We start from the raw sequence: 13,297 nt of genomic DNA on the forward strand, positions 1-13,297 counted from the left end.
GCATTTTTCTACCCTAGACACCTTTTTTTCGGTGCATACATGTATTCAATGGTGTAGGGGATGAAAGGAAAGAGTGAACATATGCACTCCATGGTACCTGAAAATCAAAGATTGCGTAAAAATGGCTGCCATGGCCTAAAAATTCACAATTCATCTATTACCTATTTTAGTGTCTTTTATTTCGGTTTTATTCATTGGTGATTTTCAAGGGTCAAGAAGTAAACTGGGACAAGTTATAAGGACAGTCAACGGTCCACTATTTCCAAAAATCCAAGATGGCTTTCAAAATTGGAGTCTAAAATAGCTGTTGTTATCTAAAAACCCTAAAACCCGACATAGTTTGTTTAATATCTGCCTTGGGGTATGATGTTGGTGCCTAACCTATCATTTAATGGGTCAAGAAATACGTTGGGACAAGTAACAAAGATAGTCTATGGTCCTCCATGTCCAAAAATCCAAGATTGTTTGCAAAAATGGAGTATAAAATGTGTGTCGTTAATTACAAACCGACATAGTTTGTTTAATAATCGCCTGGAGAATATGATGTTTTAGTATAAAGCATGGTTTAAAGGGTCAAGTATTAGATTGGGACAAGTTACAAGGACAGTTAGTGGTTCCAGTATGTCCAAAAATCAATAATGGCTCCAAAAAATGGAGTCTATATAGGCCGTTCTTACCGAAAAAGTGACATAGTTTGTTTAATATCAGCCTGGGGTATATGATTTGGTGTTGTAACCCATGGTTTAAAGGGTCAAGTAATAAATTAGGACAAGTTACATGGACAGCCAGAGGTCCAGCATGTCCAGGAATTCAAAAAGACTTCCAAAATTGGAGTCTAAAATGGCTATTGTTACCCAAAAACTGACATAGTTTGTTTAATATCCGCCTGGGGTGTATGATTATGTTGTCTAAACCTTGGTTTAAATGGTCAAGTAATACATTAGGATAAGTTACAAGGGCAATCAATGGTCCCGTATGTCTAAAAATCAAAGATGGCTTCCAATTAAGGAGTCTAAAATGGCAGAGCTATACTTAAAAATTGACATAATCTATTTAGAATCCATCCGGGAGATATGATTTTGGTGTCTACACTACGGTTTCAAGGGTTAAATAATACTTTTTTGATTAATTAACATTGGCATGAAGCTGCCTATTTTACCTATTATTTAAAGATCGCTTTCAATGAGTCTAAAAGACTTCCGTCACCTAAACATAGTCATAATTAGGTGAACAAAATCTACACTATTGTGGTTCGAAGGCTGAAATAATAAATCGGGACAAATCAAAAGGATGGTCAGTTTTTCTTTTTGTCGTAAAAAGTCCAAATCGACTACTAAAATTGCGTAAAAATGACTTATGTCCCCTAATCTTGAAACCATAGGATGGTCCTAAGCACATAAATGACATGTCTTGAAATACTTAACAGTGAATTATGGAACTTTTTAGGCAAAGTGTACCTTAGTTTTAAAGTTTGTTTTTCGGATGTTTGCTTATTGTTGCACCACCATCTAATGATATTATGTCACTAATTCTTGTAAAACGTATTTAAAAAGTCTTAAAAACAGAGACACCAAAATAGTGGCACTAGAATGGATATGAAGTATTGTCATTTTTGTATTAATGGTGGCCAATTCAAATGTAATTTTTTGAGCTTTCTTCATTATTTTACAAAATGGACAACGTTGTATCCATGTGATTCGTCTTCACCTATATTATTTGAACTTTGAAACCATGAGGAAGACACAAAAATGTTTCTAGGTAGATAGTATATGCACTCAGTGCAGCCAGATTTTTAAGAAACAACTATCTTTTAGGCCATCATCATTTTTTTTGCAACACTGCACCACTGATAAACCTTGAAATTTTTCCATTGTAAGTTTTTCCCTTTGGAACCATGATTTTTTTATATGTTTTATTTTATTCTCGGTAGACCCCAAAGGTATTTCTACCAGGTGTATATATTATGAATTTGGACCATTTCAAAGATACAATGTCCAGACGTCCATTATAGACGTCAGTTTGGAAGGTCATCTTGGATTCGCTGACACACTCACTATCTTGTAAACCTGTCCTGATTCATTATTTGCCTAGAAAGCTTTTTGGTGGTTTTGATTTTGAGGATTCACTTTATTTTTGGAGGTAATGGTACAACGGCTGCCGTTGTGGACGCCATGCTGGCCTTTTCCATGTAACCTTGACGACCCTTTTTAACTATATTACCTGTCTCAATAGATTTTTAAAATCCTAACATGCCTAAGTTTCATGAAAAAGACATCTATACCCTAAAAGTTATGACATTTCAAAAACTTAATCCCGGTTAAGATTTGATGTTGATTTCGCCGCCGCCATGATCATCGCCGCCGTCGGAAAAGCGACGTCCATATCATGCTTCTGCTGTGCAGGCAAGGAAAAAATGGCGGACACGTTAAAGATATCACAATGTGAATATGCCAAAATTATCAAACATTGGCCATATTATTTATCAATCAGCAGCTGTGAATCATGGCAGCCATCTTGGAATTAAAGATGGCTGACGAATCAATCGATCGGACACATTATGTTTTCAACCCTGGGTATCGAAAATAACGCGTAGATCCCAATTTCTGAAATACAATCACCCATAAAAATCGTTTAATATGGGAAATTGCTTTAAGAATGCCGCCATTTTGTTTTTTGCCGATTTGAGGATGAAAACGTCGGAATCAAGTTTGGCAAACAGCATTTTTGGATTCAGCACCCCTGAATTACCTTAAAACAATTGATAAATCAGCATTAACACAAAATGCCTAAAGCACTTTTTCTGAGCACATTTTTTAAAATCTGGACCTGACTATGGTGGTGATAATGATAATGAGGATGATTATGAGGTCGATGATGATGATCATGATGGATCATGATATTATATTTGATAAACACATAATTATATTCACAGGCAGGCATCATACTTATACAGATAGATTGGTTATGCAGATGAATAAATTTATTGATAGTTAGAAAGACATCCTGTACATAGATCAACAAACATACAAACATTACAAGAAGTTGAATTAATGAATAGACTGCTATAAAGATAGTTTGTCATCTTATTTTATTCTATTTTTTTTTTGTTGAACGAAAATCACTTACAGATTAACTCCTTGATGTCCTTCATAATAATCATGAGAATAAATGTAGACCATGATAATGACAGTCATTGTGATGCAGACAAACTAGAATTGATCTAACCCCTTTTATGTTCACTTATTAATGGTAAATTCAACTTTTCTTTGTGTCATCTTATTTAGCTATTTAAGTCTATACACTGAGACAAAAAACATAAATTTGATGAAGAGTTGATCTAACATCTTTTGCAATTGAGCTCTTCAATTGCTTAGTTTCTACTTATGGAAACAAATATTCAATGCTAAAGATAGTATCTTAAAATAATAATTCAAGTAAATGAATAGATTTGTAAATGGTTTGTACAGCATACTTAGAAAACTATGGAAAAAATAATGAAAAGGAAATTTACTAATTAGCAAGAAGTCTGATGATCAATATATTAATATTTTTTTGACATTTAGCGCAAGCCTTTTTTGAAAACCTGACAGAAATGCTCCTTGTTCGCTCAACCTTAACCAAACATTGTCCTTTCTTCATGGCATTTGAAAGACAGGACTTTAGATCATCTATTGACAACAAAATATAGACATCATAATTTGAAAAAAAAATGATAAACTTAAAAACTGTCCCATTTTTTTTTTTTGGGGGGGGATACGCTCTTATTTGAAATCAGACATCATTAACTTGAAGTTACCTTTTTCCAAAGATAGATTCAAATTTTCCTATTATTGGTGCATTATGTAGTTCCAGATCCAGTCTCAAATATGTATAATGATGTTGCTTATTTATAATGGTGGCTTTATCTTCAGTATGATTCCTTTTCATTCTCTTATCTCTCCTCTCCCTCCAGCCCCCCCCCCCACACTCACTCTCTCTCTCTCTCTCTTTCCCCCTCCTCTTTCGTTTTTATACTACGTTCTTAGAGCACCAGGGTTGTAATTAAAAACTTTTTTATCAAAAAAACAAATAAAACGTTTTTTTATAAAAAAAAAAAAAAACGTTTTTTATTGTTTTAAAACGTTTTTTTTTTCCAACGAACGTATACATTTTCTGTAAATCAATTAAACTATACACTTAATACAGTGCAATTTAAGCGTTTGATTACAGATAAAAAGATTTATTAAAAGTTTTAGACAAGATCTCTTTATTTTTGATTGGTCATTTCTTTACACATTGACAAATGCAGATGAGTCTTATAATTATTTTTTGTCTATCTTTTCTCGGGTGTATGATATTCATTTCCCCATCGTTAAACTGAATAAGAAACGCAAATGTAGAAAACCATGGATTACTAAGAGTCTCTTAAAATCTATTAATCATAAATATAAATTATACTGTACGTACATTAAATGTAAAAATGAGAGAAATAAAAAGAAGTATCTTGCTTATAAGAATGCGTTGACAATTCTAGTTCGAAAAAGCAAAAAAGATTATTACGACAATGTTTTTAAAAATACACAGAAGGATATTAGGAAGACTTGGACTCACATAAATGAGCTGCTTGGAAGAGGGAAAAGGGATCTTATACCAGATGAAATGTATCATGGTGAAAATTTACTCACTACAGATCTGCAGAAAGTTGAGTATTTTAATAAATATTTTATTAATTTGCCTGAAAATATCAGTAAAGAAATTCCAGAAGCCCAAACATCTTTCAAAGATTACATGCCAAGGCAAAATTATGCATCATCTCTATTTCTGAGACCAACATCAGTTTATGAAATCACAAGGTTAGTGTCATCATTGAAGGCTTCTAAATCAAGTGGTTCAGATGACATTTCCCCTAAAGTTATCAAAGGTTGCATTCATGTCATTGCTGACCCACTGTGTCATGTTTTCAATAAGTCAATATCTCAAGGTATTGTTCCCATTAAGTTAAAAATCGCTAAAATCGTTCCTGTCTACAAAAAGAGTGATCGTAAATGCATTGAAAATTATAGACCAATTGCTTTGTTGCCTATCTTCTCAAAGATCTTAGAGAAAATAATGTACAAAAGATTAAATGATTATTTGCTGCATTATGATATCATGACACCACATCAATTTGGCTTCAGGAAAAATTGCTCTACTAGCATGGGTGTATTAAACTTGATTAACACGATTATCACTGCTATGAATGATGGAAAATTTTGCCTTGGTGCATTCCTTGATTTAAGTAAAGCCTTTGACACCATTGATCACAGTATACTCTTAATTAAACTTGAATATTATGGCATTCGTGGGATGGCTTTAAACTGGTTTAAAAGCTATCTAGAAAACCGGTCACAATTTGTAGTTATCAATGGTGTCAGCTCAGAATATAGAAATATTAAATTTGGAGTACCGCAAGGATCGGTTCTTGGTCCGCTGCTTTTCCTAATTTATATTAATGATATTGTTAATTCTTCCAAATTGCTTACATATTCTTTATATGCTGATGACACCTGTTTATTACATTCTCATAAGAACTTGCAAAGTCTTATTCGGGAGGTAAATACTGAAATTTGTCATGTTTTTGCCTGGTTTTGTTGTAATAAGCTGTTACTGAATACAAGTAAAACAAAATGTGTTTTATTTAGAACAAAGGGAAAGAGGGTCTTTGATAATATAGATCCAATAATAGTTGGTGGTCGACAAATTGAATTCAGCTCAAGTGTGCAATTTCTTGGTGTCACAGTTGATGAATACTTGTCATGGAATTATCACCTTAATAATGTGTGTTCTAAAGTATCTCGTAATGTTGGTGTGATATCAAAAGTAAGATATTTCTTACCTCAACGAACATTGGTTTCTTTATATAATGCTCTAATTGTGCCACATTTAATGTATTGCAATATTGCTTGGGGGAATACATATAGGACTCATGTACGTAAACTACAAGTTCTTCAAAAGAAAGCTATAAGATATGTAACAAATTCAAATTATCTGGCTCCAAGTTCCCCGCTCTTTTTGCAGTTGAATATGTTACCATTTAATGAAATGGTCTCGCTGAATTGTGTTATTTTCATGTATAAATACCAATCCCTGCATTGTTCTTTTTTACAAGAAACTTTTGTGGTTAATTCTAAGATTCATAATTATAACACACGTCAGAGACATCTTATTCACCAACCTTATGCTAGAATTAATGCTACATTGAAATCCTTCAGAACAATTTGCGTTAAAGAATGGAATATGTGTCCTGCTGATATAAGAAGTAGCAGTACCCTGTCTCGGTTTAAGAAATTATGTCATAAATACCTACTTGATAAATTTAAGACCAGTTGTTAGTTGCACCAGGGGGTGACATGTTTGGAGTGTGAATGTGTGTGTTTGTCTGCGTGAGTGTGTGTATGCTTGCGTGTGGGTAGTGTTCCTGTTGTGATCTTTAAATACCTTGTATTTTTTTTTCTTCTTTTCATAGTTTTTCCATGTTTGAGTAAAATATCTTATGCAGGGGCCCCTGATTACAAGCTGTGCTTCTTTGGGGTCCCAAACCTGTCATTTGTTTTAGTTCTTTATAATGTAACCATTTATTTTGTTTGTATTTTGTTCTCCTTTGACTGGTTTGAATAAATTCAATTCAATTCAATTCAATAAATACATTTTTGGAGTAAGTACATGTAAGATATAACTACAAGGGGTGAGAAGAAATTTGCACAATGTAAGAAAAGGACATAATCTATATAGACTATGGGCTTTCAAAACTTGATTTTATTTAATCAATATGCTTTATTTAATTTCAAGTAATTATAGCAATTTTAGTGCACGAAATACAAGTTTAGGTTTAAATCTAAAATATAGCCCTTGAACTGCTTATTTCTTTAATTGAGGAATTCTGATCAAAATTTTTTTGAAGGTTTTTTTTTTCAATTTGTTAAAAATATTTCTTATATATAGTTTTTTGGTTAGTTTTTTTTCATTTTTTCCGGTTTTTTTTAATGGACAATATGGGCAATAATTTTCCAATCATGTAAAATATTGATACAGATACAAATGTTGGCGAAAATTTTGCATTGGCTTTATACATGAAAAATCATGTTATTGAGCAATTCTGGGTCTGACATGCACTTGTGTAATATAATAATCTAATACCCATGCATGCATCCCCAAAATAGTCTCGAACAATATGGCATAGCCCTGTCGTGCTTTAATATGGATATATCATTTTTTTAGGGGGCCATTACAATCCCCTGGGATTGTAAGGGTTGAAGGTCAAGTCCATCCCTATAAAATGTTGATTTCAATCAGTAGAGAAAATTCAAACAAGCATAATGCTGAAAATTTCATCGAAATCAGATATAGAATAAGTTATGACATTTAAAGTTTCGCTTATTTTTTCACAAAACAGTAATAACATCTCAGTGATATGCAAATGAGAGAGTTGATGATGTCCCTCACTCACTACTTCTTTTGTTTCTTTATTGCTTGAACAAATATAGATTTTAATAGATTCCATAATAATGACCTACTTGACTGAACCAAAAGTGTTTTAACAATGGTAGTTCCACATTTTCAGGGAGGAATAAAACTGTATTTCACATGACAATGAGAAAATAATGAAATACAAAATAAATAGTGAGTGATGTTATCAGTCCCCTCATTTGCATACCGACCAAGATGGGCATTAACTGTTTTGCAAAATTAAGCAAAACTTTAAAATTTCAAAAATTTTAATGAAAATTTCATTATAAAGTGCGTATCAAAAAAAGTTTACACTTACAAAAAATCCTGTAAAATTATTCATTTGTAATATCCTGAAGATTTTTCCATATTCTAACATTGGTACAGGTCCATTTAAGCAAATGACGACATAACTGTTAAAAATATTTCCGCTTGAGTGAGCACTGTTTACTTTTGAAAAGTTAGTAAAAAATGATTTGCGCAGAACTTTGAAATAGTTATGCGAATAAAAGTAGACCTTTATCATGAAAAACACGTTGAACTTGGCTAATAAAATTGATTCGTAGATATCTTTTATTTTTTAAACTTGTTTCTTTGCCCAAAACACCTCGAAGAGTGCATTGCGCCCCACCCCACTCCCCCTCACACCAAGGCCTTCGTGATGGTATTTGCTTTGCACTGAGCTGTGATCCACATGAAATGGCTTATGCTTGATTTTCATTTTGTTTATCACTGTCAAGCTTGGTAAAAGTCTGGAGAAGCAAGTATTAAATGAAAAATGAAATGTAAACCCACATTAAATGATAAAAACTTAGTGAAACAAATTCTGGAGATGTCTGATATAAACTTTTGGTCAGATTCAGTTATGTGTTCAGATCCAGCTGGCACAAAAAGGGTAGAGGTTGTGCTTAATAAGTGATACAATATCAAATTTGGTGGCAAAATTGTTCTAAAATGCTTTAATGTATCTGTTTTATTTCAATTGATTAAAAGTGCAATAGTCTAGTCAATCTAGCCAGAATAGGGGGGTAACCCACCACTAATTGCAACACGAGATATTCCACTGAAATGCTTTCCAGGAAGGTCCCCTGAACAACATACTAAAAGTCCCAAGAAATCCAAGAAGTGGAAATTTATGAAATTTGCATATTATGCAAATTAGCCTTTGAAAATTAGAAAAAGAAGGGAATTAATCCAAAGATTACAAATTAAATGTCCAAAACAATTTAATTTGAATGGAAATTCATGATAAATAACTGAATTCAATGTTTTTAATCAGAAGTGCAAAAAATTCTACCTCATTTGCATATTATGCAAATATTAAGCATCCTTATATGGAAAAAAATTCAAGATATTGTGATTTTTCTCATATAGACTGCTTGAAAACATTTCATTAATGTTGACATTATTATGCTACTACTAGTATCACTAAGCATGAAAATTTATCTCAATGCCTGAAAATTAATTTGCATATTATGCAAATTAGCCATTTAAAAAAATAGACAACGAGGAAATTAATCCAAAGATTACAAATTAAATGTCCACAGCGAGTAACTTTGAACAAAAGTTCATGAAAAAATGAATAAATAAGTTCAATGTCTTTATTTAAAAAAAGCTAGCAAATCTGCCTCATTTGCATATAATGCAAATAAGTATCCGTATATGGAAAATGTCAAGAAATTTTGATTTTTATCACATTGACTGCAGTGAAAACATTTCAGTTTTTTCAAATTAATATGCTGCTATCACTAAGCATTCGAATCTATCCTAATATGATTTATATTCAAGGAAAAATACTGGAAATATGTTCTTCGCTTCCTAAGCCGCGTTGTTAGTCTAACAAGATGATGGGATTGGCAAGAACAAAGCACAGTATTTGAATTGGTGTGCAGTTTGTTAGAGTTGACAACCCTTTCTTATATGGATGAGACTTAGACTTTCTTGAAATTTCACCGAACAAACATGATAAAGGGAGGCCAGGAAAAGCAAACCTATGGCAGGTAAGATCTGATGAGTAGTCTCATTAAGAAGTGTAGCAGAGATTCCGTCTGGTTTAGTAGCTATAAGCAGGGTTTTTTTTCTTTAACAACTTCTTCAGTAAGTCTGGCTACACCTGCCTGACTAAACAAGATATTATCTGGCCATATCTGAGTCAGGACTGTGTCCCAGGACTTTTAGATCAGCGTCATCATCATCATGATCAGTGGTGAATACTAAGACTAAAAATCTTTGCTTTAATAATGTTATTCCAATGTAGTCATAGCTATTGATATTAAGGGCTCCCAACATGCTAATTGTTACAGCCTGGATCATTGTCAATCTGGTCAACAAATTATGCATTATAGGCTTGTCTACAAACCCTCTTATGGTCCTCTTTAATGCACTGTATCAATACTTAGCTTTACCTTACTGATGTAAGGTAAACCTTTAACTTAAACTTTTTAACGTAAACTTTACCTCTAAAATGTGCAAGCCTTCCTAGCCTTTCTCTAAAACTCTTGACATCTTCCGACACAACCTATGTCCATTTTCTCATTGAGGCAACTTGTGTCGGAAGATGTGGTTAACGGTGTGTTCTTGTAAAATTCCTTTTGATTGACATTCAGTATCCTATGCCCGACTTGTCGGATTAGAGTACAGAGAGTTGTATGATTGTCCAAAATACATCTGCATGACACTTTCAAAGTCAGCATTCCTCCAGAAGAACATCCTTAGTCGTAACATGATTACTAAGGTTTATTCCTCTGGATAACTTCACAGTATACCCATGAGTAACACATTGTGGCAAATAAATCCTGGAAGTGGTACACACTGTCTAATCAATGTTGGATGGAATTTGATGGTGATGTTAAGGGTGTTCCATTTTGTTGTGTTTTTGTTGGAAAGGCAATAATCAGTCCTCCGTCTGGTTTGTCCATTGTATCACTGAGGAATTTCTGTTTACCATAAATATCAGGAAATAAATATTATTATTTGCATACGACTTACTTAGAAACTATAGCTTTAATATATGGAGATGGTTGCCATAGGAGATTCATCAAAGAGGAAAGAACAGAAAATGGATGCTTCATCATGAAGCAGCAACTGGATTCAGCAAGAACGTCTAATCACGATTCCTGTATCTGAGAAAGATGCCTATAATGCATTTTAAGCCTTCATCATTAATTTATGAATGGCTTTCATGTCGCTCGTATGGGCAAATGCCCATTGTTACTCTTATTAACCATGCCCAGAGATCTTGTGATCCAAGCAATTACTAATATTCACCACCAAGACAAGTGATGATGATGATGATGGGTTCTTGTAAAGCGCCGGTATCCGCCTCAGCTGGGCGCTCATGGCGCTTGCTCAAAAATAGGAAATATCTCACAAATTTCAATGTCTTCAAACAGTGCTTATAGGATCATCATTCAGTTCAAGTACTGTCCTAGTAATGCTACAATTGAGTTATTCTTGGGATAATGTTGGAGTGGGGAACCGAAAGGTCTTCAGGTAAGACTCAAAAGTTAGTTGTCTCTGCTCTCCTGATAAATTGGGAAATGCTATTCCACAGCTTTGGTCCAGAGATGTAGAGGGTCTGTCACCCCAGGTTGTGTGGCTGAGAGATTCCCTCAGCAATGCTTGATCTGCTGATCTGAGACTGCGTGTTGGTCAATGTTGATATAAGAGCTCTGATATGTAGGGTGGCGATTTATCGTTAAGCGCTTTAAATACAAGGACCCCAAGTTTATAAGCTAAGTGGTGTGCTACAAGGACCAATATCAAAAGCTTCTGGCCTTTTATTTGTACGGGTGTGACATCTTGTGCTAATCACTTGGCAATCCAGGAACTTGCTAGCGTGGACTATACTCGCAAGAAACGCAGGGTCTCTACAAAGTCAAGAAGAGAGCAAGACTTGGATGGAAATAATGAAGCATTCAAACAGTGGGATCCATGTAGAATGGACTCATCATTGTACAATATGAGTGGAGTAACTGCTCGTGACAAATGTCAATATCAACCAAGCAGGGAGTGTAGCGAAGGTCATCATGGTTAATACACATAATCTACCTGGAATTTTAGAGGAAAGTATCACGTATGTGTTTCCTTGAATATGTATAACATATCGGATGCTTATTTGCATAATATGTAAATTATACTTCATATACTAGTACTATATTAAGCTGATTATTAATGTACTGTATTTGTCATTCTTAGTGATTTCATCATATTGATCAAGACTGAAATGTTTTCATAACTGTTTTTGTGAGAAAAGTCAAATTGCTGGATTTTTTCCATATATAGATGCTCATATGTATAATAAAAATGAGGTAGACTTATTTACGATTTTTTATTTTTTTAAATAAATAAATTTGTAAAACTTATGAGCTTCAGTTCAATTCGTATTGTTTCCTGCACTTGATGTCCAATATTTGGATTACTTTCCTTATTTGTAATTTATTATATTATGGCTAGTGATTTTCCTAAATGCTTGTACATTTTAGCACTTTTAATATGGTGTTTAGGAAACCTTCTTGTATTGCCATATTCCAATTTCAATAGATAATCTACTTGCAATTTTTTAGGGGGGTATCACCAGTGTGTTTTCTTGAATATTTATAACATATTAGATACTTTTATTTGCATAATATGCAAATTACACTATAGACACTAAGCTGAATACAAATGTATTCAACATCCTTAGTGATAGCAGCATGTAAATTTCAACATCAATGAAATTTTCAAGCAGTTAATGAAAGAAAATCAAATACCTTGTCATTTTCCGTATAAGGATGCTTATTTGCTTATTATGCAAATGAGGTAGATTTTTTGCACTTTTGATTAAAAACATTGAATACAGTTATTTATCATGAAGTTTCGCTCAAATTAAATTTGTTTTGGACACTCAATTTGTAATCTTTGGGCTATTTTCCTTATTTTTCTAACTTTTTATGGCTAATTTGCATAATATGCAAATTTAATAAATTTCTACTGCTTGGATTTCTTGGGACTTTTAGTATGTTGTTTAGGGAACCTTCCTTGAAAACATTGCAGTGGAATATCTCGTGTTGCAATTAGTGGTGGGTCAAACCCTATATTGACTGGACTACAAGGGAAATATATGAGAAATGTTTCGCAGGATAAGTTTGATTTCGCCCTTTCCCCTCGACACAGCGTGAAAACTGGCATTTCTGCGCAAACAGTTTTCTGCGAGCTTTACAAAAATGGACAGTGTTCACTCAAGTGTAACATTCTGTCAAAACTTTTACTTTCATTGGATAGATGAGACCCAAATCCAGGAATATATATGAAAAAATTACCCATACAGTATGTTGTATATTTTTTAATTCCCAGGGCTTTTTCAAAGTGTAAACTTTTTTTGATACGCACTGTATATATATTTTTCTTGGGGTCTACTTGTCCTTTACGGTTTACTAGCTAGCTTGTACTGACTTAAAGTATGTGTCTTCATCTTTACGAAGCGCGAAAATTTCACTTGCTTTCGTGTGTACCTCAAGAATACAATGTCAGTTTTACAGTCGATTATTATGTTTGTGCAACACTTCCATTTCTTTTACTACTAATATATTACACATTAGAACTTATTTTAAATAGTGTTTCTTTCCCTGTCTAAAAAGTGAGCACAACACTCAGATGTTGGTTATAATGTGAATATTCTATAGATTGATGTGCACAATTGAACAAGAGAATTTCAAGGAACACGATAAAGTGATGGATAAAGAGAGAATAGGGGGGGAAAGAGAAGGGGGAATAAGAGTGGTGTTGAGAAAGAGATTTAGTTAAAAGAAATCAAAAAAGAAAAGTATTTAAAAAAAAATTCATCAAAAATCTT

Source organism: Lytechinus pictus, chromosome 6 (assembly GCF_037042905.1).
Source record: "Lytechinus pictus isolate F3 Inbred chromosome 6, Lp3.0, whole genome shotgun sequence".
NCBI classification, from domain to species: Eukaryota; Metazoa; Echinodermata; class Echinoidea; order Temnopleuroida; family Toxopneustidae; genus Lytechinus; species Lytechinus pictus.